The sequence below is a fragment of the Lynx rufus genome, unplaced genomic scaffold, assembly GCF_022079265.1.
Source record: "Lynx rufus isolate CCGP_SWC_20201006 ecotype Redwood Valley unplaced genomic scaffold, mLynRuf1.p SCAF_2, whole genome shotgun sequence".
Classification (NCBI taxonomy): domain Eukaryota; kingdom Metazoa; phylum Chordata; class Mammalia; order Carnivora; family Felidae; genus Lynx; species Lynx rufus.
In genome coordinates, this window is record NW_025814834.1 from 31,352,349 (window position 1) to 31,376,528 (window position 24,180).

Consider the following 24,180-nt stretch of genomic DNA (forward strand, 5'->3'; position numbering starts at 1 on the left):
AGAGGCTTTGTCAGAAAGCCCCAACAGTACACGCAGAGGGCACAGCTGGGCCCAGCCTTCCAGCTCTCTATGCCTGGGTGCCAGGCATGTGAATCCAGCCATCTTGGACCCTGCAGACCGGCCACTAGGTGAATATCACCAAGTGACCCCAGCTGACACCGCATGGAACAGAAGCACTCCCCTAGCCAAACTATAGCAAATACCCGACCCATAAGCCCACGAGGTACAATGATGTCGGTATGTTAAGACCGTGTGTTTTAGAATGATTTCTTAACACTGGACTAGGTCACTGGAACATGGCATTGATTAAAGGAACCCTGAAATTCAACCATCTCTATTAAAATCACTGGCTGGTGTGCTCAACCCCTCACTTCCCTGAGTTAGAATCTGTGCACTGGCCCCAAGGACTGGTATTCTTAGCAAGTTCCACTACCCCAAGTGCTTCTTAGACTAAGGTTGGAGATTAGAATCAAAACCATCTACACAACAAAAATGGAGCCAAAAAGGCTGGTTCACCACAAAATGAGTGCTACATGAAAACTTCCATCGTTACCCATCTGCCCTGGCTCACTCCACTGCCATTCTCTGCCCTGGCTGCAGTATGAAGCATCTTGGAAGCCTTTAAATCGGCCAAATCCTGAGCCCCAGCCCAAAGCAATTACTGGGAGCAGTGTTTAGGTGATTCTAATACGCAGCCAGGACTAAGAGCCTCTGGTTCACAGTTAACCATGAATACGTTATTGCTTTACAAGCAAAGAAAGTATAAAAACAAAAGCCTTCCTAGGTCTGGCTTGATTGCCCCAAACTGCAGAGATGACTTCCAGGTACCACCTGAGTAAAAGAGAACATCAGAAAGAAGGGCAATTTCTCCTCCCAAGAAATCTAAAATGACTTGCGTGTGTGTATCACTTCAGTCAAATATTTTTTAAATATATGAAGTAAATGTTTTCAGTTTCTCAGCATGTTTCAGGAAGCAGTGAAAACATAGGAGTTTGAGGAGCAGACGTATATTTCTGCTTTCAACATCTCTATTGGAAAGACTGGATGTTAAACAGCTTTTAAAGGGAAAATTTCATTTTAAAGAAGTTTACTATTTGCACTGGGCACTCACCACCACATAGATTGTATTTTCTTCTTGTGCTGATATTAAAACTTTTTTTTTTTTTCTGATATGTAGAATTCCGGAGTAAAATCTAAAGAATATTAATAGAGCTAAATACAAGATATCGAAATGACCTCTGCCCCTTTTGTAACAAAGCATTGTCCTTGTCCAATTCTCGGTGGTGAGGAAAAGCACTCAGGATGTCAAAGGCACAAAGAATACACCTTTTTCTATAAAACAAATGCTCTGTCTCAACACTGTTAATATTCAGAGATTAGAAAATGAGGTCACTGGGGCGCCTGGGTGGCGCAGTCGGTTAAGCGTCTGACTTCAGCCAGGTCACGATCTCACGGTCCGTGAGTTCGAGCCCCGCGTCGGGCTCTGGGCTGATGGCTCAGAGCCTGGAGCCTGCTTCGGATTCTGTGTCTCCCTCTCTCTCTGCCCCTCCCCCATTCATGCTCTGTCTCTCTCTGTCCCAAAAATAAATAAACGTTAAAAAAAAAAAAAAAATGAGGTCAGTAATGACAAACGCAGTCGTGTCACCCTCGTCAGCCGGTGCTATTACGTGTAAGTGGAAATAACCAAATAGTCTTCAATAAATATTGATTACTCATCCAGCAAACATACCTACTACGTGCCAGGTGGTAGCAGATCAGGCGAAAGGAAATCTCCCCAGGATTTACCCCAAAGAGGGCTGCCTGAACCTGACAAAATCATTCCAGTCTGTGCCCCGGGTGAACTCCCCTGGAAAGGCGTGTCACTGTTTTCTGAAGGGGAAACTAAGGCAGAAAATGAACAAAGCTCTTTCACACCAACACGGAGTGCAACTCAAGGGCGGAAGTGTTTTTCCAACACTCCTGTTGGATTTTGCACTGCATTCTTCACATTCTTGGGTGTGCCGAGTCCCCTTTGGAATTAGCCAAAAGCACTGGTGTGAGGAGTGAATCAGCGTAGTTTATAAGGCAGAATTAGCAAGATGTACTTACCAGGCATTAAGGTTCTACATTTTTATAACAGATGGTTATTAGGACAATGAAAAATGCCTTGTGGCCTGCTTTAAAGAAAAACACTGATGTTAGGAGGAGAAATTTTCAGTGTTTTCATTATCTGTTCTTGATGGTCCTTAGGGATCCAAACAGTTCACACAGACTTTGCAGATCGCTTTACTTCTCAGGCTTAATGTGCCCCAGCAGAGAAATTAACAAACAATAACCACCGAAATTCGTTTTAGGAGGATTTCTGAAGTAATACTGGTAAATTAATCGAGACCCACAAATTATTTCAACCACAGCTAAAAGACTGTATTTCTAAAACAAAATGTGCCATTAGACAGCCAGATCCAGAAAAATCAAGAAAACTCTCAGAGGTTGACAGACAGCACATTTAATAAAATAGGAGTTATAAAGGCGTAAGAGGAAATTAACTCAAATGCCTCCGGTTATGTGATAAGGACTCAGTATTTTCAACTTTTCTGACTTTAAAGACTTTTCTGCTGCACTTCCTTGTTCCTGTGCTGAGCAAGAAGCTCTTTATTGACCACTTTCAAAGATAAGTAAGTGAGCACAGAGCTATATAATTTAGAGAACTAAATACGCTCTCCTTAGAGTTTCGGAGGATGCTATTAACCTAGCATCAGTAATAACTGTCCTCTTAACTGTTATTCTCATAAGTAGAGAGGGATTTATAACTATCCTGGCTCTATAGCTTGATTCAAAATATTTACTGAGCATCTGCTAAGAGTAAACCACAGCATTGGTCAACATGGCAATACAAAGTGTTATAAAGATAGCTCTTTACCATTCCCAATATAGCTGGGGAAACAGAAAATAAAATCCAAATCACCAAAGGAGTGGTTGAGAGATGCTTTTTCAACTTCTAACTTTCGTGTGATATGCCATCTTCTAACCAGAGTAAGAAGTTTAAAGACATCTGGGTTGTTGTTTTTTTAATCTTTGTATCTCACCTGCTCACACCAACTCTCAGCACAGAGATGTTCACACAAGAGCCCAAAAAGGATTGATTTCACTTGGTCTCCCTTTTGAATAGTTGGCTACATAGTGGTGAGAGTTGGCCCTAAAGTCTGTGCCAATGAGAAACAACCAGGCCACAAAGTGCAGATTAAAATCCAACATTATGACCTCAACTGACATTTTTACCATTCACAGGTCAGAAATGGTGTGTATACAACTAATTCTAACATTCCACCTTCCTTGGAACTCATTACCAGATTCTCGCAGTTTCTTTCTGCTACTATTTAAGGAAATTCTTAGGCAGGGTTTGTAGACAGGGAGTAGAACAGGAGATTGCAAACTAAGTCAAGATAAAGTGAGTATATTCAGCTTGGAGGGGCATACCTAAGATGGACAGGAAAAGCTTGTCCTACGAAGTTAACAATGAAACATCTGACCTTTGCATTACTTAGCAGATTTACAAAATGTTTCCACAAGCAAGATCTCATTCATTCTGTCCACATGACAAAATTTGTGTCCCCCTTGTACAAAACAGAACTGTAAGGCTGAAGGAGTAAACGGCAGGCGGCAGAGCTGAAGAACAAATCCAGATTTCGTACCAAGGCGGTGCTATTTGCTTAAGACCAGAAATAACTCACCCTCAAAGAGGGGATCAAAACAAATGATCTCCGGTTTGAGCTTCTCCCTGACCTAGAATTGCCGTATTAAAAAAAAGAAAGAAAAAAAAAAAGGTAGCAACTAACTGTATACCTCTAGAAGGGCCAGAAAGACAAATAGCTTAGATCAACTCAATTGTAATTATCTAAACAAAGGACAAATCATCCATAAATTTCTAGAATCCCTTAAGAAGATACATGTCATCCATGTGAATAATTTAGATGAAGTCTTGCCTTGGAACCACTCAGGATCACTTCCAGAACTTGTCTTTTAATCCTGCGGTGACCGCAGAAATAGGTAATTCTTTATCTCAATTTGAAAAACAGCATCCCTAGGATAATAGTGACAATCATTTTCAGCAAGTTTCTTAGACCTAAATGAAGCAGGTCCTGAGATGCTTAAGTTTTACATTATGATTTGTTCTTGTAAGAGGAGATCTCTATATTAAAGCGCTGGTTCTTGATTTGCAAAGGAATTCATCTGGAGGAGACTATTTATTGAAAAAAAATCGTTCACATATAAGAATTCAAAATTCATATCACATATCATAATCATTCTTCAATTAATCAAATTTGATGAGGAATTCTAATAACGTTTCACTGTTAAGTTTTTTATATATTAAAAAACAATATAGCAATCACCGTCTAATGTGTAAGACCTAACCACTGCACAGATGATGTTCTAAATTTGAACTTGAAAGGAAAACCCATCAGCGTGCCTGCTTGATTTCTTTAATCTATTCATGTAGGTTAATTACCTGACACTCATTAAGATGACTCTGAGCTTCTTTAAATTTCTGACCATATTAACCTCTCCAACTAATCCTTATTAGAAAAATATTAAAGAGTGTTCATTGCTATTACAAATTGAATTTGAAATGATGAAACAATTATCAAATAAATGGAGTAGAAAACGAGGTTATATGCATGAGAAGATTCAATGCATCAAATATTTTACCTCCATTATTATAAAATAAAGGTCTTAAGGTCTATATCCAGGAAATGTGCTTAAAGATCAGTCCTTGAAAGAAATCTCTCCATTCCACTCTTAGTCTACCTATGGGGGGACAAACAAAAACTTCAAGTTCATTATTAACAGAATTATTCAGGAAAAAAATCTTATTTTTTTATGTTATTTTAAACCAAACAATTGGACAAAAAGATTCAACTATCTAGCTCAGTAAGTCTATATAAAACAATCATTTAATATTATGAGTCTCACATACCCTATCGTTCATTTTGCAAATAAAATGGTGCAGACCTATAAAGTATTGGTCAACATCACAAAAGCATGAACTATGAATGGGTGTTACTTCTAAAGACTGAAAACTCATCACTTCAGTTCTAGGACAAAAAAGAAAATACAAAGACATTTCCTCTACAGACAAATTTCATTTAAAAGTTGCCCTATGCCCTTCATCAGACAACGTACCATACTCCGCATGTTTTTTCTTTAAGATATTATGGATAGTGTTAGCAGTGATATTTTGTAAATGTTCACTTAAGCTATACTAGAACTACAAGGCAAAAGAGCTACAAAAGTCTATATTCAGGCAACCGAGTGAAGCAAATGGGAGAATTAGGAGAAGGAACTTAAGGGAAAAGGAGGGGAAAATTGCAAGGCATATTTACCACAAATGACAAGGGATTAAGATCCTTAATATAGAAAGAGTTCTCCCAAAAAGTGTCTATTGTCCATTTTTTTCTTTCAGACTATCAATAGCAAGAGCCAAAGGCAAAACACACACAGCAGAAATTAACTTCATTAGTACTGTTTTTTTTTCAAAGATTTTTTTTAAGTAATGTCTATACCCAACATGGGGCTCAAACCCACAAACCTTGAGATCAAGAGTCACATGCTCTACCGAGTGGGCCAGCCAGGTACCCCAGTACTGCTTTCTTAAATGGCAAAATGTTCACCCCTTCATATTAACAAAAGTGAAAAAAGGTGCATTCTCAAGCATAGTCGTAATCAGAACTCATCGGATTTCTTACTAAAGTCTGTAGGAAGATACACATCTATTGATTCAGGAGTTCCAATTTAAGGAATCAATCTAAGGAAATAACGATGGTTATTCAAAAAATTTGAGAGACAGATGTTCACAACAGCACTTTTCATCACTGTGAAAAATCTAACAACCTGAATATCCAACAATGGTATACTGCTGAAATGTGTGATATATGCATACAGTGTAATATTATGTGAACACACACATGCACACATACACGTTTTTTTAATATGAAATTTATTGTCAAATTGGTTTCCATACAACACCCAGTGCTCAACCCAACAGGTGCCCTCCTCAATACACATCACCCCCCCTCCCCTCCCTCCCACCCCCCATCAACCCTCAGTTCTCAGTTTTTTGTTTTTGTTTTTTTGTTGTTGTTGTTGTCCTCAGTTTTTAAGAGTCTCTTATGTTTTGGCTCCCTTCCTCTCTAACCTTTTTTTTTTTTTTTCCTTCCCCTACCCCATGGTCTTCTGTTAAGTTTCTCAGGATCTACATAAGAGTGAAAACGTATGGTATCTGTCTTTCTCTGTATGACATATTTCACTTAGCATAACACTCTCCAGTTCCATCCACATTGCTACAAAAGGCCCTATTTCATTCTTTCTCATTGCCACGTAGTATTCCATTGTGTATATAAACCACAATTTATCCATTCATCAGTTGATGGACATGTAGGCTCTTTCCATAATTTGGCTATTGTTGAAAGTGCTGCTATAAACATTGGGGTACAAGTGCCCCTATGCATCAGCACTCCTGTATCCCTTGGGTCAATTCCTGGCAGTGCTATTACCGGGTCATAGGGTATATCTATTTTTTAATTTTTTGAGGAAACTCCACACTGTTTTCCAGAGTGGCTGCACCAGTTTGCATTCCCACCAACAGTGCAAGAGGGTTCCCGTTTCTCCACATCCTCACCAGCATCTATAGTCTCCTGAGTTGTTCATTCTAGCCACTCTGACTGGAGTGAGGGGGTATCTGAGTGTGGTTTTGATTTGTATTTCCCTGATGAGGAGTGATGTTGAGAATCTTTTCATGTGCCTGTTGGCCATCTGGATGTCTTCTTTTAAAAAAAAATTTTTTTAACGTTTATTTATTTTTGAGACAGAGAGAGACAGAGCATGAATGGGGGAGGGTCAGAGAGAGAGGGAGACACAGAATCTGAAACAGGTTCCAGGCTCTGAGCTGTCAGCACAGAGCCTGACACGGGGCTTGAACTCACGGACCGCGAGATCATGACCTGAGCCGAAGTCGGACGCTTAACCAACTGAGCCACCCAGGCGCCCCTGGATGTCTTCTTTAGAGAAGTATCTATTCATGTTTTCTGCCCATTTCTTCCCTGGATTATTTGTTTTTTGGAATTTGTTTTTTGGAAGATTGGAATACGTCCACTCATTCATTCCAACAATTACCAAGTGCGTATAACGCGGCAGGCTCTCCTTCGCACAGCGATGCAAGCTGCCGACAGGGAAGACCACTTCTAGGCCCAGCTCACCACTCACCGGCCCTTGTAAGACTGTTTACTCAGAGTAGAAGAGGGTCAATATCACCTGTTCCCCTGCTCTAACGGAAATGTAATGAGTTTGCAAAGCACATTCCCACATGTTAGCAGTATAATCCTATGCAAACAACTACCTCCTCTCCACTCTCCAGGGCTAGGTTGCCATCACTGGTACATCACCGTTTCCAACACCTTGGCTGGAGAGACAGGTGGGATTAAAAAGAATAGTTTCAGGGGAACTCTGACCAACAAATACAAAGGCATCCACACCCGGAGACTTTTAAGGGGCTGCACCAATTAGTGAGAACTCATCCGTGGGAACCTCTTATTTATCAGAGAGGCATCATTGGTTCAGATCTCTACCACAAAAAAACCTGCCTCAGCCCCTGGCACTTGAGAAAAATTATTCTGTTCTCATCAAGGAGTTGTGGAGGCACTACACAGTAGCATGGAATAGGGTCCTCTTCACAGATCCTGAGCACCACCAAAATCAAGCCAATGAATTAGGCAGGTTAATTTCCCATACCCAATTCTCCAGCCAGCTTAATTCCTTAAAAGCCTGAAATTGCTGCCTTTACACACATATAAATATAAACCACAAATACAAATGTTCTCTGCAATTGTATTTCTTGCTAAGCTTCGCTTACTTGAAAGATTATTTGGAGGGTGTTCTGTGTTTTCGTACGTGCTGAGGGTTTTTTGCAACTAACACTCTGTACGCTTTTCCACCAGGCAAACAAACCTCTAATCCTCTAAAGCCAGCAAATGGCAGACCCCTTTATGAGCAGCAGGATTCATCCTTGAACATGGAAGTCAAATAACCATTCTATTGTCTTTTTGCTAAACTACTCAAAAAATAGGTATGTGTCACCCATTCTTTGTTTCCAGACTGGCAAAACAAAAGGGATCTAAAAAGTTACTTGGAAAATAATGTCCCATAAGGTTCCATTACCACCCAGGAAGCCCTGCTCCAAGACTCTCAGCATCCCTACAAAGGTAAAACAAGTAGGAACAAAAGACACATAAAAAGAATAAAAGATGGTTGATGATTTAAAGGGCTGGGTGATAAATACACGATTGCAAAGTGTTTCACATTAAAGTTTTTTTTTAATGAAGAAGAAGGAAGCAATGGCCATTAGACAACAAAAACCAAGGATATTATATTCCTTTATCTGACTTAATAATTCTAAATGGATTTATGAAACGCATTCTCTATCAAAAACCATGACAAGACTCCCAGTACTATATTGTTTTTATTTGTCACTATACGCAGTAGACAGAGCTCCATGGCAAGAGAATACATGTTCTTACAGCACCTAGCACCACAGCACCTGCAAATAATCAGTTGCAAAAAAAAAAAAAAAAAAAAGGTTTGCCGAATGAATACAATCCCATTTCCTTGTTTCACCGGAGAATTCAAACTGGGCCCCATAGCACAGCAGTCTCGTTTCCCCTCAAAATCAAATTCTGAGTCTCAATTTTGGCCAGGTCTCCAATTATTACAAAACTTAAGACAAAAGTCAAACCAAATGAAACACTGGAAATGAAACACTGGAAATAGACCCTCGTTGTATCCATTTGACTTTGCATAAGGTCTTGTGACTCTCAGAAACTTAGTTTCCTTAGCCCCAAAATGATGAAAAGAACTTACAAAAGGACTCCTTTTATTTGGATAAAATATATAAATGTCCCACCACTTAATATGTGGCAATAATGCTTGGTTTTCTGTAAACTGTTTCTTCCTGCCCAGTTTCTTCCTTCCATGCCCCTTCATTCCCCACCACAGATATTCTACAAACACAGGCAGTAACCAGCATTAAGGGAAGGGGAGCAAGAGTCAAACCAACCACGGTCTTGAACACACCATCCCCTATGGTGGCCATCCTTGCCCAAACCCTCAGACTCCATCTCAGTGTTTCACCTTCTCAATGCTTGGCCTCCTCATGAGATCCACCATTAATGATTCAGAAAGAGAAGAATTCCCACAGTCAGTAAGAAAGAAGCTGGGGATGAAACAGAAACAGACTAGACACTGCTCTTCTTTGGAGACTGGAGAGAGAGAAACTATCTTCTTGGTATCTCAGGCAGGCATCCTGAGTGAACTTTCCTCCCGAGACAAAGAAACATCCATGTCACAAAGATACACCAACGGTCAAACAGGACTTTCTGAACTGATGCAGCATCTGAGCACCCTGTGTCACTTGTAAACAACTCCAGGAAATTTCTAGAGGAAGCCCTTTCTAGAAGATAGACTCACGACCCTAAGGAACAGACATTTCTCTAGCCAAGCCACTGCAAGCAACACTCAGATTTTTGCACTTAAATACAATGACAGTGGGAAAAAAATGAATGAAGGCAACTGATCAAACCACCTCACAGACACCATCCTAGCTCCGGTATCTATCTTCCTTTAATTCTGTGCTATCTACACGGCAGGGTTTGAGTTTTGTTTTGTTTTGTTTTCCTTTATGCTGTATTTTCTGACTTTTTCTCCAATTGTGCGTTATTTTTGTAGGTCAGAGAATAAAATAACCAGCAGATCTACCTAAAAGAGAGACAAACATTACGTTCCGCTAGGAAACACGACGATAAAATTCAGTGGGGAAAGGAAAGAGGTCATGGGAAACTGAAAAGCTGCAGTAGCCACCTCAGCACTGGGATCCACAGCAGGGCTTCTGGGGTCCTGTGGCCTGGGGACAATCTGGTTCCACCACTAGGTAGATGTTTGATACTGGGGAAAAAAAATGACTTACCCCTTGCTTATACACTTATAAGATGGACATAAGAGTACTTACTCAGGGGCACCTGGGTGGCTCAGTCAGTTAAGTGTCCAACTTTCGGTATCAGCTCAGGTCGTGATCTCATGGTTCATGGGTTCAAGCCCCACATCGGGCTTCACACTGATAGCGAGGAGCCTGCTTGGGATTCTCTCTCCTTCTCTCTCTCTCTCAAAATAAATAAATAAACTTAAAAAAAAAAAAGGAAGAGTACTTATTTAAAGGATGCCTCTTAAATCTGTGTGAGGGCTCAGTACATGTGTTTCGAACACAGCAAGTTCTCCACACGGTCATTACTGTCACATTCTCCGGGTTCCTTCCACCATCCTACTCAGAGTGGTGACCATCCTAATTCTTTGCCATCACTGTGAAAATTTATATAGGGAAACTCTACAGAGAGGAGTTATGCTTTGTATATTTTTCATCATGCTAGGTAGATGGCATTATAGATGCTGCATTTATAGAAATGCTCAAGAGCAAAACGATGATTTTTGTGAGTAATGTATACAGACTTGAGAGACGTCAATCTTCCAGCACTAGCATTTGACCTCATCGCCATGTGGTAATGAGGATAACTTCTCTTTACCCAATATCTGTTTTTACTTTAGTTCCTTGATCTTTCATTTCTTCATCTCCTTTGCATTTATTCAGTTCTGGAATTTTGTTTCAGGAGGCAAGTGTGATAGACTACTTTGTGACATCTTAGAGTGACATAATCACTTAATATTGGTCCTTATGACAGAGTTTTGGATTTGAAGGAGCAGTCAGGGCACCACTGATGAGTTCCTCAGTGAAGTGTTCATTCAGTAAGGTCATTTTCACACCAGAATACTTAGATGCCACCAGTAAAGTGTTACAGTGTGCTGGTCATGGGCAGCAAATCATGGTTGTGGGGAGAAGTCATTTCTGATTCGTGAGTTGTCTGGCAAATGAGATCACTCCCTCTGCTAAATATTCACCTAGAAAAATTAAATCAAACCAAATAATGTCCCTCAGTAGACGAACGGATAAACAAAATGTAGTAAATCTATACAAGAGAATATCATTCAACTACAAAAGAGAATGAGTAGTGACACGTGCTACAACACGGACAAACCTGGAAAATATTACGCAAGGTCAAAGAAGCTAATTACAAAGGACCACATATTGGTTCTTGATTCCACTCATATGAAATGCCCAGAGTAGGCAAATCTACAGAAACAGAAAGTAGACTAGGGGTTTGCCAATGGCTGAGGGGATTAGGGAATGATGGCTAAGAGGAGCTGGGTTTGTTTGGGGGGGGGGTAATGAAAATATTCTAAAATTCTAGCAATAGATGCACAATTCTGCAGATACACTAAAAGGCAATGAACTGTGCATTATAAATGTGTGAACTGTATGGTATGTAAATTATATTTCCATAAAGCTGTTATAAAAGAAAAACGGGGCATAAATCATGAAACAAGTATATAAAAATTTAAAACATCAAAAATATCCTATGAAGTTAAAAGTGGAAGAGCTGATTATTTGAGTTAATCTTATTTTCATCACTTATTTTCATCTCTTATTTTCATCACTTATTTCATCAAACAACTGTTATTAAAACAACAGATTTTCGGGGCACCTGGGTGACTCAATCAGTTAAGCGTGTGACTTCGGCTCAGGTCATGATCATAATCTCGCAGTTGGTCAGTTCAAGCCTGGTATCGGCTCTCTTGAAGCTCAGAGCTTGGAGCCTGCTTTGGGTTCTATGTCTCCCTCTCTCTGACCTTCCCCTGCTCGCTCTCTCACTCTCTCGCTCTCTCGCTCTCTCTCAAAATTAAATAAACATTAAAAAAATTGTTTTTAAACAACAGAATTTCAAGGGAGGTTTTCCTGTGTTTTTTTCCATGAAGAACAAAAACTACCAAAAAACACATCTTTTATTACAATTCATTAAAAAATGGATGAGACATGCTGTTTTTCTTCCACTAGGTCATAAAAATATCAGACTTAACTCAATGTATGGGTTTCCAGGGAAAAGGAGAGCCACCTTTCTACTCCCTGCTGAGAATGTGAGTCAACCAAGCATTTTAAGAAGGGAAGGAAAAATAAGATAAAAACAGAGAGGGAGGCAAACCAGAAGAGACTCATCAATACAGAGAACAAACTAAAGGTTGTTGGAGGGGTGTTGGTTGGAGGGATGGGCTGAATGGGTGATGGGCATTAAGGAGGGCACTTGTTGGGATGAGCACTGGGTGTTATAGCTGAGTGACGAATCACTAAATTCCACTCCTGAAACCATTATTACACTATATGTTAACTAACTTACATTTAAATAAAATTCTTATAAATAAATAAGTAAAAAGTACTCCAGCTTTCTAAAATGGCCATGGTTGGTCCCCTCAGACCCTTGGCCTCCAGCCATCTCCTAGATTGCCTTTGTTGCAGAGGTCACTGAGGGGTCGCCAGTTTCTCTCTTGCCACCCAGACAGGTCTGTATTTCAACCATACCTAAATGACAATTGTCTGCCTTACTTGCTTTTCAGATCACAAAACTGCTGCATGAGTAGAAAAAAAACGATACCCAAATTATCCATCCAGGAGACTCTTATCAAATATATATAATTTTAAGAGACAATTTCAGCACACTAAAAGGTAGAATAACACTCTATAGTAATTCTGCATTATGCTTTCATAATAAAACACATCGTTACAGATAAACATATCATTTTTAATTCATCTTGCACAGTGGGAACTCCAAGAAATTAATGACGGGCCAAGTAAAAAGTTGGGGAAATTTTATCCAAATCCTACATGCTTCTTAGTGACACTTCTTCTCTCATCCAGATGCAGTTATAAAATTAAAATTCAGGAGAAATATTTTTATAACCCACCCATCTTTCCCAAGCCTGACACTTGGACACACCATTTGCTTATGAACCTTACCCCTAAGCCCCTAAGGACATTCTTTTACTATACCATTGAGTTGGCAGCTATTGTTCTAATTTCCCTACTGATGAGCCAAACAGTTAATCTGTTTTAACACACAATGCATAAAAGGTTTCATTTCAGTCCAGAAAAGAGAAAGAGACACTTATAATCACTGGGCATTCATATTTGAATGACAGCTAAACATAAAGGAACATCAGGCATGCAGCCATCTGGAAAAAAGCTGGTATTCTTTCATATTATCTGTTCTCAAACCTTTAAGACAAAAGGGTCAGAGGTTGGCCCAAGACTTCCATTTAGTAAGATGCTCATTTCAAATCCATGGCCATTAATAAACATTCTGTCAGCTCCACAATAAAAGACAATCAGCTTCCCTCTCTTTCCATTTGGTGCATTCTGAAAGATGGCTTCATAATAAACATATACATGCACACTTAGAATTACTTTATTTACCAGGATAAATTGTGCGTGCCTGCTTAGAAGTAACACTTTTTTTTAGTTCCAAATGAAAAAGAAACATAGTTTACTGAGTATTAACACATAGTAATTGCAACATTCATTTTAATATAAAAGACAAAGTAGGCAATCAATGCGTGCTTATTATTAAAACTGCAATTTTTCTCCGTTAAAGTTATTGAAGCCCAACTGGAGATATTAAATTTATTACAAATGCTGAAGGAACCACAATATATAGAGAAAAGCTCACTGCCTATCTTTAAAACAAAACCCTATTTTATGTTGTATATATAATTTGAAAATGTCTTTTAATTCTTGTTATTCCCAAATCCTTTCTCCCTAGCCCAGCCATGAAAGTCTGAATCTCACCATTCATACACCCAGGAGATAGCTAGGCAAAGACCCTCAATGACTGATCATTGACATCAGCATCCATGTCAACAAGAATGTACAATAAAGCATCCACAAACGAAGGTGTCCTTCTGAATAGCATCCTCACAAACATTTTCTCAGGCATTTTTCACAGTCACAAGGAGACGGGGGTGGGGGGAAGAAGAAACTGCCCAGGATAGCAGTTGATCAATGGCAAACTGGAAAGCAGGGCTTGCTGATTCTCAAAAGCAAGTCCCCGCCCCTCCCACAACCAATCAGCCCATGAGACCCAATCTTCACCCTGAAACTAGGGACAGTGTTGGGATTGCTGCCCACCAGGATTCCCATACCACCACCCACCCAGCCAGAACGCTGCTGTCTCTCCTGGCCAAGAGGAAGGTACTTGGCTCAGTTCTACATCCAGTCCCTAGTCCTCCCATTTCCCTAAGGAAGGCTATTCTGCAGAACTGGATCTTGCGCCCATCCCAAAGAGAAGCCCGATAAGGAGAGTATATAGAGACAGCTCCCAAGCCAACTAACAGCCAGGAGGAGGCTTATTATGATGTTGTGACCACAGAAGATGGAAGTTCTCTGCCTAGAGCAACCAAACATCCTGATTTTCCTAGAGTAGTCCAAGTTTACCCTGTGGTCCAGGCACACTATTAACAGCACCCTCATTTATTCCTCAAAGTGCCTCCATCTGAGTAAGTTAATCAGTTGCCCTATATATACCTGTCTGAAGGAGTCCTGGTTTAGTCTTCCTTCATTCTCCCATGGTCCAGGAATATTCCCTTTCCCTCAACCCCATTTTCCCACATTTGAGAAATGGCCAGGGTTATCTAAGCAGGACTCAAGCTCTAGGTGGAACAGCAACTGGATGACAGGATCCAAAGGAAATTTTTTAAATTTTTTTTTTTCAACGTTTATTTTTATTTTTGGGACAGAGAGAGACAGAGCATGAACGGGGGAGGGGCAGAGAGAGAGGGAGACACAGAACCGGAAACAGGCTCCAGGCTCTGAGCCATCAGCCCAGAGCCCGACGCGGGGCTCGAACTCCCGGACCGCGAGATCGTGACCTGGCTGAAGTCGGACGCTTAACCGACTGCACCACCCAGGCGCCCCGATCCAAAGGAAATTTAAAACACCCTCCTCCCCCCAACACTTCTCATTTGCCCTGACTCCCTACTCCTACCCAAAAACTCAGCTCAGCCCACCTCCTCTAGGAAGCCCTCCCTGAATTCGGCCACTTTTCTCATCTCAGAGAGGATATATGCATTAGCTATTCCTCTCCCTCTCTTTCTATAGTCCCCTATATATCTGGCTGTATCACACACTTTCTAACTAGAGGATAGAGGATATCCACTAGAGGACAGAGACCCTGCCTCTTAACTTCCCTCTCCTCAGAACTCAGTTCAATGCCTGCCCCTTGGTGGGCATTTAAATAATGTTCAGTAAATAATTTTTTAAAGTATTTTGGGGCCAGGATGTGATGGGCCTTTAGTTTAGGCCTTGAGCAGAAGGTAGAGATTCACACTGTGAACAATGAGAAACAAGAGTTACAAAAAGCATTTTGAGTAGGAAATGACCAGAGTTGTTTTGGGGACGATGATTTCAGCCGAAGGGCAGAAGATGGACCTCAAGGGTTTCACCCAGTCCCTGTAATCAAACTACCACACAGCTGGATGATCCCACCTTAACCTCCTATTTCATACCAAACCCACTTCCCTATTTCCTATCACCCTACTTCCTTTAGAAGTATTACCATCTTGTCCACGTAGAACAGTTGAAGTACTTTTTGTTTGGTTCTGTCATATGCCTGTCTCTGTCTCCTACTTCATTGGTCCTCGACACAATCTTAGAATAAGGAGATCACATGCCTATTTTCTCTTTGAAGAATCTCATACACAGAAGATGATTTGCCCAAGAGCACACAGCTAGTAAGTTTCCATAGTTCAACTCTGAGATATGAAACAAGATAATCCCCTTCCTAATACTCCCATTCTGGGGGGAGCCTGGATGACTCAGTCAGTTAAGTGTAAGACTTCGGTTCAGGTCATGATCTCGTAGTTAGTGAGTCTGAGCCCTGCATCAGGCTCTATGCTGATGGCTCAGAGCTTGCAGCCTGCTTCAGATTCTTTGTCTCCCTCTCTCTGTGCCCCTCCTCTGCTCACATTCTCTTTCCCTCTCTCTCAAAAAAATAAACAAACATTAAAAAAAAAATCATAACATCGTCTAATACTCCCATTCTGTCAAGGGCACCAACATTTTTCTTGCCACCTGCATCAAAAATCATAGTTATCTGAAATTCAATGGCTTTTTGTCATTGACTATTTCCAACAATCCTTTTGATTTTTCTTACCTGAATTCCTTCCTTTCTGATTCATCCATCCTAAGCTGGACCTCTCAAACATTCGTAAAACCCTGTGTAATAGCTATAACGGGACTCCTAGATTCTGTTCTCTTCCCAATGCAGAGCATTCTAAACAGACCAAACAGATCAATACAGACAAAAATAATGCCTTCCTTCAGTCCCACTAGGGCTAGAAAACCTACATGGACTCCCCAGAAACTTCAACATCAAATTCAAAGTCAGCACAGTGGCATTTAAAGCCTCTTAGTACATGGTCCCAGTTCATTTATCCCATCTTCTTATTGCTATTACCCTCCAACATAAATAGTGTTGAATCCGATCAGCCTCCTTACAAGCCTGCTTCCGTATCTATTCCCCCATCAATGCCTCTGTTCCCCTTCTTAACTGTCCAGGTTCAGCTCTGCCCCTCTTTCCCTATGAACATTTCCAACCACTCTGCTACTAGCACCTTTAACATATTTTTCTACCTAATGTCCTAATGACAGAATCTCTTAGATTCTGCCCTAATTAGACCACATAGACATGTGCTATTGTCTGAACCTCTGTATATGCGGCTCCTTGAGGGCAGACAGTCCTGTCCAAAGCCTCCATCGGTCTCACTTGCCAGGGCCCCACCCTAAGCACTCTAACAAGGCTTCAGGAATACTTACCTAGTCTTAACACAAATTTTTAATCACATCTGCTAAGTTTTGTTTTGTTTTTTTTTAATGTGGTATCCCAAAGAGTTTGAGAAAAGAGAGAAAACCAAAGCCAGAACCATCTGGAAACCACATTTTAGGAGGGATGTCGAAGGAACAGGGGATTTTTAGATTGAAGTAGAAACGTCCCAACCTTCTGTGTCCTCTGGAAACCAGAGCTTAAAGGCTTCTGCATGGAAGGGGAACTGATATAGATAATTTCCATTTTTAAATGTAATGATTCTAGTTAAAAAAAAAATTGGGGGAGGAGGGGCGCCTGGGTGGCTCAGTTGGTTAAGCGTCTGACTTTGGCTCAGGTCATGATCTCACAGTCGTGAGTTCGAGCCCCGAATCTGGCTTTGTGCTGACAGCTCAGAGCCTGGAGCCTGCTTTGGATTCTGTGTCTCCTTCTATCTCTGTTCCTTACCTGCTCGCTCGCTCACTCTCTCTCAAAAATAAAAAAAGATTTAAAAAAAATTAAATTTTTTTTCACCAAGGACTGTTCCTTGTTTGGAGGAAAAAGGGAATAGAATTTTTCTCTCAATTTTTTTTTTTTTATTTTTAAAGTAAACTTGGGAATCCATTTTAAGGGATATATTTCAAATATAAAATGAAAAAAGCGCCTTTCACTGATGTATTCTACAATAAGATTTAATTTAAAAATAAAGATTAGGAACAATTATGCAAAGTAAATGAAATTACCAAATATAATGATGCAGAGCCTTTGAAAACCATGAAAGAAACCAAAAGCCCAGTGGAAATATTTGCATTTCAAATACCGGGAGATGAAAGTTTCTGCAGGAACCAAAGTAAAATATCCAGCACTAAATAATGGTGAGGGCCTTCCCTAAGATGAATTCTTATGATTCCGTCCTTGAATTAAACACACAGGTTACCTGCTTCCTCCATAAGTTTCAGCATCTTCGATATTAAAAAACCATTGTGTTATTACGGGCCAGCTTTTTCTCATTAAGTATATGATAAATGGGTTCCTGTAACTCCCACATATTGTTTAGTTTGTTCTGCATGAAAGAATTCTAAATCTGACATGACCAAGAGAGCCTAGGTCCAATTCACTAAGTCTACACAACCACAAGAGAAGCGATTGGTTTGAGCTCTAAAGTCAGATACCATGACTTGTTGCAGTGTGTTTTTTTCCGCTTCGATCAATACCACGGTAATTCCAATGTACACCCTCCCTCGGAGTATTATGAAAGTTGTATGAGCAAATAAAAAGCCATCTGAGATGACCCAGGGCCTGCTCTTCTCCCTCAGAGCAAAATAGAGAAGGACTGATTATGTTTGAGCTGAATGAACTTCATTTTAGTAATTCGGGGCTTTTATAAAAGGAATTTAGAATTGGTGAAGTGGCTTTCTTTGCTTTAATCCAACACATAAAAAGCTACTTCTTATATTTAAATGTCCTCATAAAGCAATCCAAATATCTTCACATTTAGATTATAGAAAAGCTCCAAAGTGAAAGTGTCTATCAACAATTCCATTTATCTGCGGACAATTCATTGCCTACAATGAATAAAAATGCCATAAAGTAATTAAGGTAGATGGAAAATAGAAAATTCAATTTTTTTTTAAAGATTCTCTCAGTTTTAAGTAATGTAGTAATCTGGGCGGAATTAACCATCATAAAATAGCTTTTTATCTTCCCTATGTCCTGTAAAAGGTAAGATTTATCCTATAAACATCTCTCTTAGGATGAGTTTTCTGGCTCTTTCATATAAGTTATGTCTTCTCCATCTTACTGGCACACCCAACACCGTTGGCAAACTTGCTCATGTTTAAAAAAAAAAAATCACACACACTCAGTCATACACACACACACACACACACACCATTTTACAGGATATGAAGAGTCAATAGCTTCCTGAAACAAAACATTTTCATTCTTTTTTTATATCGTGTTTCTATAATATGGTCTGGAGGATTTGGTGGTGTACATTATCTAGCACCCCTGTATACTTCAGGGAGAATTTGCTAACACATTGTAGATCCCAATTTCTCTGTCAAGAATACACAATAGAAGTAAAATACCCTATATTCACCAGGGTTCGTCACATGTACTTTAAAAATTAGTAACAGCACAAAATGTTTAAAGTTTTGAGATTTATTATATTTAATATTTACTATTAGTAAGTCAAGTACTATGTAAGAGTATAAAAACTCCCAAACACTAAAAGCAGTCCAATTAACTAAGGGATAAGAAACACACCAGGAGCTGCCTCTCTGGCAAACCTTGTGGATACGTTGGAAAGAAGCAGATTTATGGAAGTCATCAATTCTGGGCCTCAGTGTTCTTTTTGATTGTGAAGGCTATCATTAACTGCAGATTAATTCCGATGGAAAATAAAGTCAGAACGCATTACTGGAATCTGTAGTTAGCAATTCCAGTGAAAAGCTAGAAATTAGCAACCAATTCTAACCCTGCCTCTGCAGCCCCTTGCTGGTAACCTTGGGGAAGCACTTAAATCTCCAAGTGTTTAAATAGCTTCTTTCTCAAAACAGGGGCACACCTTTAGACTTGGATAATGTGTCTGATGTCATAAAGAAAGGCTTGTTAAAATAAATATCATATCATATCATCTAGTATGTATTTCCGATGGAATTAGGCAGGACATCATTAGAAAGAAAATATGATATTGTATTTATTTTAATAAACCTTTCTTTATGACATCAGACACATTATCCAAGTCTAAAGAACGCTGAGCTCTACGGGGAGCTACAGTTACAACAGCAGTACATACGGCTTAGCTCCGCTGGGTACAAAGTACTTGGCCCACCAGGCAGAACAAATAAAATGCTATGTACTGTAATTCCATTTTTCTTTAAAAATATCTTCAGATGGTATACAAAGGCAAAGTCTGTCATCTCATATACATACATGAAATCATCAGCCTTTAGGTGATATGTCTAGAAAGTAACTAGTCCTCAAAGAAACACATGTTTAAGATTTACTACAGAGAAGATTACCAATGAGTCTTTTTAAACTTACATATATTTTAAATATAAGGACTGTAAAAACAAACATACTGAATGGGAGAGAGAGATGGGCCTGAAGTAAAGCAGAAAGAGAGAGGATATTAAGGAAAAGGTGCAACCTCTATTAAGCCTTTCGATCACACTACTTATGAAAATGAATATAAGATGTTAACAGTTTTAATATGATTATTCCTGAGGAGCCTGAGTCAGTCAGTAGAGCAGGCAACTCTTGATCTTAGGGTTGTGAGGCTGAGCCCCACATTGTGGGTAGAGTTTACTTAAAAAAAATGATTATACCTGGGGTGCCTGGATGGCTCAGTCAGTTAAGCTCCGACGTCAGCTCAAGTCATGAACTCCTGGTTCGTGGGTTCAAGCCCTGTGTCAGGCTCTGTGATGACAGCTCGGAGCCTGGAGCCTGCTAAGGATTCTGTGTCTCCCTCTCCCTCTGCCCCTCCCCCACTCACACTCTGTCTCTGTCTCTCAAAAATAAGTAAACGTTAAAAACGAAGATTATTCCTAAAAAAAAAAAAAAAAAAAAAAAAAAGTGGTTCCCTCTTCTACCTACATCTATCTACCGAGAAACTGCCCTAAGAGCCTCCTTTATGATAGCAGCAACCAAACATCTCTGTTCCACAGGACCTCAATACATTAGAAAGGCCACAAAGCTGGTCACCTGCTGGTTTGCACTCAGGTGCATTCCCTCTTCTGCTCTGGAGGGAACCATACTTCCCAACTGGTTTGGCCAATAGGAAGCACCAGTAGGTACAAGACTAGAGCACATGGGCAAGAGGAGAGAAGAGAGGCTATTTCTCCTTCTCCTCCTCTGCATCAGGTGGCATCTCCAATTCCCTCTATTAGTCTCAGTTCCTGCCAGCTAGCCCCCCACCCCACACTGGGGTTCTAGCGCCCTCCCAGATGTCTCTGGCATCTGAGATCCAGAAACACCACCCGTTCCCATCATCTCTCCAGCCCTAGGGGTGTTGTAGCTGCTTCCTGCTGCTCTCTGCATTGCCTCACCATCTCCAATGTGCCTCCCCAACTCTTGCATCATCTCTGTGGACAATGCACTGTTTTAAATCCCCTTTGTTTATAAGGCCTGGAGTGGTTTCTAGACCCTGAGCTAAGAGTCAAGAGACTTTTGTTTATTTAATCCTGTCTCTGCTCTTAAAACCATGTGACCCTGGAAAACTTCACAATCTCTCTAGACCTGAATTTCTTTATCCAAAACTGAGGGACTGGAGAGCTTTTAAAATCCCAATGTCCAGGTCATAGCCCATACCGATTCAATCGGAATGTCTGGGGGCGGGAACCAGGCAACAGTATTTTCAAAAATAATCTCCAGATGGTTCCAGTGCGCAACAAAGTTTGGTAACAGCTTCACTAGAAACTGGAATTTGAGCTCATGTGTTCTTGTGTTTTCTAGAATAGTCTAAGGTAGCAAATTTAGAGTAAGAATAGCACATTTTCAGAAGTTAACTCAGCTTGTTCTTAGAACTGTGCTCTCAACTAGCTATCTTAATTCTACCTTTTACTTCTAAGCAAAATGTACACTTAATCCATGTAATGTGTTATACTCAACATGTAAATATGCAAGCATCAAACAAATTCCAAGTAGCCAGTCTGGCAAGTCTTTTAAGAACCACCTCGAGGAAACGGTCTGAAACTAATTAAGTTCCAAACGTCCCATGGGGTGCCTGAGTGGCTCAGTTGGTTAAGCGTCCGACTTCAGCCCAGGTCATGATCTCCCGGTTCATGGGCTCTGGCCCCGCATCGGACTCTGTGCTGACAGCTCAGACTCTGGAGCCTGCTTCAGATTCTCTGTCTCCCTCTCTCTCTGTCCCTCCCCCATTTGCTCTCTTTCTCTCCCACTTTCTCTCAAAAATAAACATAAAAGAAAATGTAAAGGTCCACTGGCCAACGTCAGGGCCTATATCCCCACCTCCACCCTTTTCCCACTAGAGCCTCCCACTGCTTCTGCCTTTTACCTTTCTGACTCTCATTTCCCTCCTCTGCTCCCTAAGATAGCAGATCGCAACTTCCCTGAGTACAGACCACCTCTACCTTAAATCTAATTGCATGAACTACATCTTCTTGGCTCCGGCACTGGCTTACTCCACAGTCCCACCACCCCTAGCTTCTGGTCTCCCTGGCACCCTTAGCAACCTCTCCCAGCACTGCTCATCAATGAGCTCACTGGGAACTTTGGCAAACAGGCCCTCACTGGTAGTGACAAGCCACAGTAAGAGAAAATTAGCCCTGGAAATGTGTGTGCCAAGATCTGAACAAGGTTGAATGATGTGACAAGTTTGCACTGCTGCTTTGCATCAAAGACAAATTTGATCTACCCATGAAAAGAATATTTTAAAACCACAAATATATATAATGACAATGTGATTCTGATTCAGTGTATCTGGGGTGGACCAGAAATCTCTATTTAATAAATACCCCCAAGGGATTCTCATGCAGGTGGTCCTCAGACCATACGCTAGACATCATATCAGAGATGCATACTGTGTTGCCTTTAAAGAAGCAAATGGCATCTCTATGGATACGCAGATACTTCTGTTAAATGCTTCTCACCAGCTGCATAAAAACCTTCCTTTCACAACTAAACACAGAAGGAACTTTGCTAGAAAAGGGATTGGGAAGAGCAGAGTAGGTGGGGAGGAGGTTCCACACAATCCAAGCCTGGTTCAAGTTCTCAAATTCATAAACATATCTGCATACCCTATCCATTCTGTAGAAGCAAAACCCTGAGGCAGGGTTCACTACTCAATCTTAGAACCCTGAGGGATCCCAGAATTATAAGCTAAATAAATACATAAATAGATAAATAAATAACACTACAATCTATTTTCACTGAAACTTATATGCCACTTTAGCATATTATTTTAAGTTACAGACACGTGGAAAATAGCAGGTGCAAGAAGGACACTGTTTCTCTTTTTTATTTCTGAGAGGAGGAAATAAAACCGCCATGTGAAAGGTGTCCTCTCTGTACCAAGAGAAAGCAAGACATTCTATCACCAGGGATGAGCAATCAGGCCAAAAGAAATCTGTGCAAACCAACCTCATTAAACTAACTCTTGCCTTCCTACTCACCTCTCCACACTTACTACCCTTCTCCCACACTTTGTCTCCAATTCTTCACAAATTTATTGGGTTTTCTTTCTTCCTTTGTCTAAAAGGCATAAAAACTTTCTGCTTTAGTCATTTCTTGGGGTCTTCATTCTCTTGTGAGTCCTCTCATGTGCATACAAAAATTAGTAAAAATGTGCCTGCTTTTTTCCTACTAATGTGTCTCACGTCAGTTTAATTCTTAGACCAAGCGAGCCAAAGACCCTAAGAGGGTAGAGGAAAATATTTCCTCCCCTACACTTGTTTACTCTCTTTCTTAACAGTTAAGAGGAAAAAACTAAAGAAATAAATCAAAGATAAAAAGCAAATATTTATCCTCCCGTAAGAAAAAGAAGTCAAGAGCTCTAGGGAAAACTCTCTCGCCCTACGAGGAAAGCACGTCTGGCCAAATGTGTTCACATATAAGCTACAGACTGCTGCAAGGGCAGTCCTACACTTAGCAAAATGTAACTAGGCAGACATGAATTTGTGAAAATAAGCTTCTCTTTGGGATCACCCAAAAGTAAAGAAGAAACCTTAGAAAGTTTCTGGCAGCGTGGGAGCACGTTTTTAAGCAACTTGTGCAGAGCCCTAAGAGTTCTGGGAGGTGCCCCCAACACCAGGACTTTCCTGGTGAGTCAGGGTTGCAAGCTGCCGCTGCCACTTCCTCAGGACAGAAAACCAAAAGGAGAGAAAGCAATGTCCACTGAGCTCCTTCTAAGTGTCAAGCCATTTACATACATCGCCTTATTTAAAACTCTACACATCTGTATGCTGTAAGTATTGTTATACCTACTTACAAGTTGGGAGACCATCTCAAATGGGTTAAATAACTTCACTGTTGATCACAGAGTTGGGAAGTGACAAGTAGGATTGGAGCTTGAGTAAATACAATTCCAAGTTAGTTGCCCCATCAAGACTTTTGCAGGCTATACCCAGACTGCCTAGATTTCAAACCTAGTCCCTAACATTTTTGTGCCTCAAGTCTTGCTTTTTTTTTTTTAAGAAAGAGAGAGCATGCACACAAGTAGGGGAGAGGGGCAAAGGGAGAAGGAGAGACAGAATCCTAAGCAGACTCCACACTCAACTCAGAGCCCAATAAGGGCTTAATCCCACGACCCTGGGATCATCACCCGAGCTGAAATCAAGAGTTGGACACTCAACTGACTGAGCCACCCGGGTGCCTGGTTCTTGCATTCTTACTTAATATGGGGATAATAATAGTACCAATCTCAGAGTTCTTGTGGTCACTGAGTGGATGAATCCAT

General features: G+C 40.5%; 1 protein-coding gene across 4 annotated transcripts in view; it reads right to left on the bottom strand.

Annotated features, from left to right (window-relative positions):
- The window catches only part of PARD3B (par-3 family cell polarity regulator beta), a 1,011,734-nt gene that overhangs the window by 948,834 nt on the left and 38,720 nt on the right, over positions 1–24,180 (bottom strand). The window lies entirely within an intron of this gene.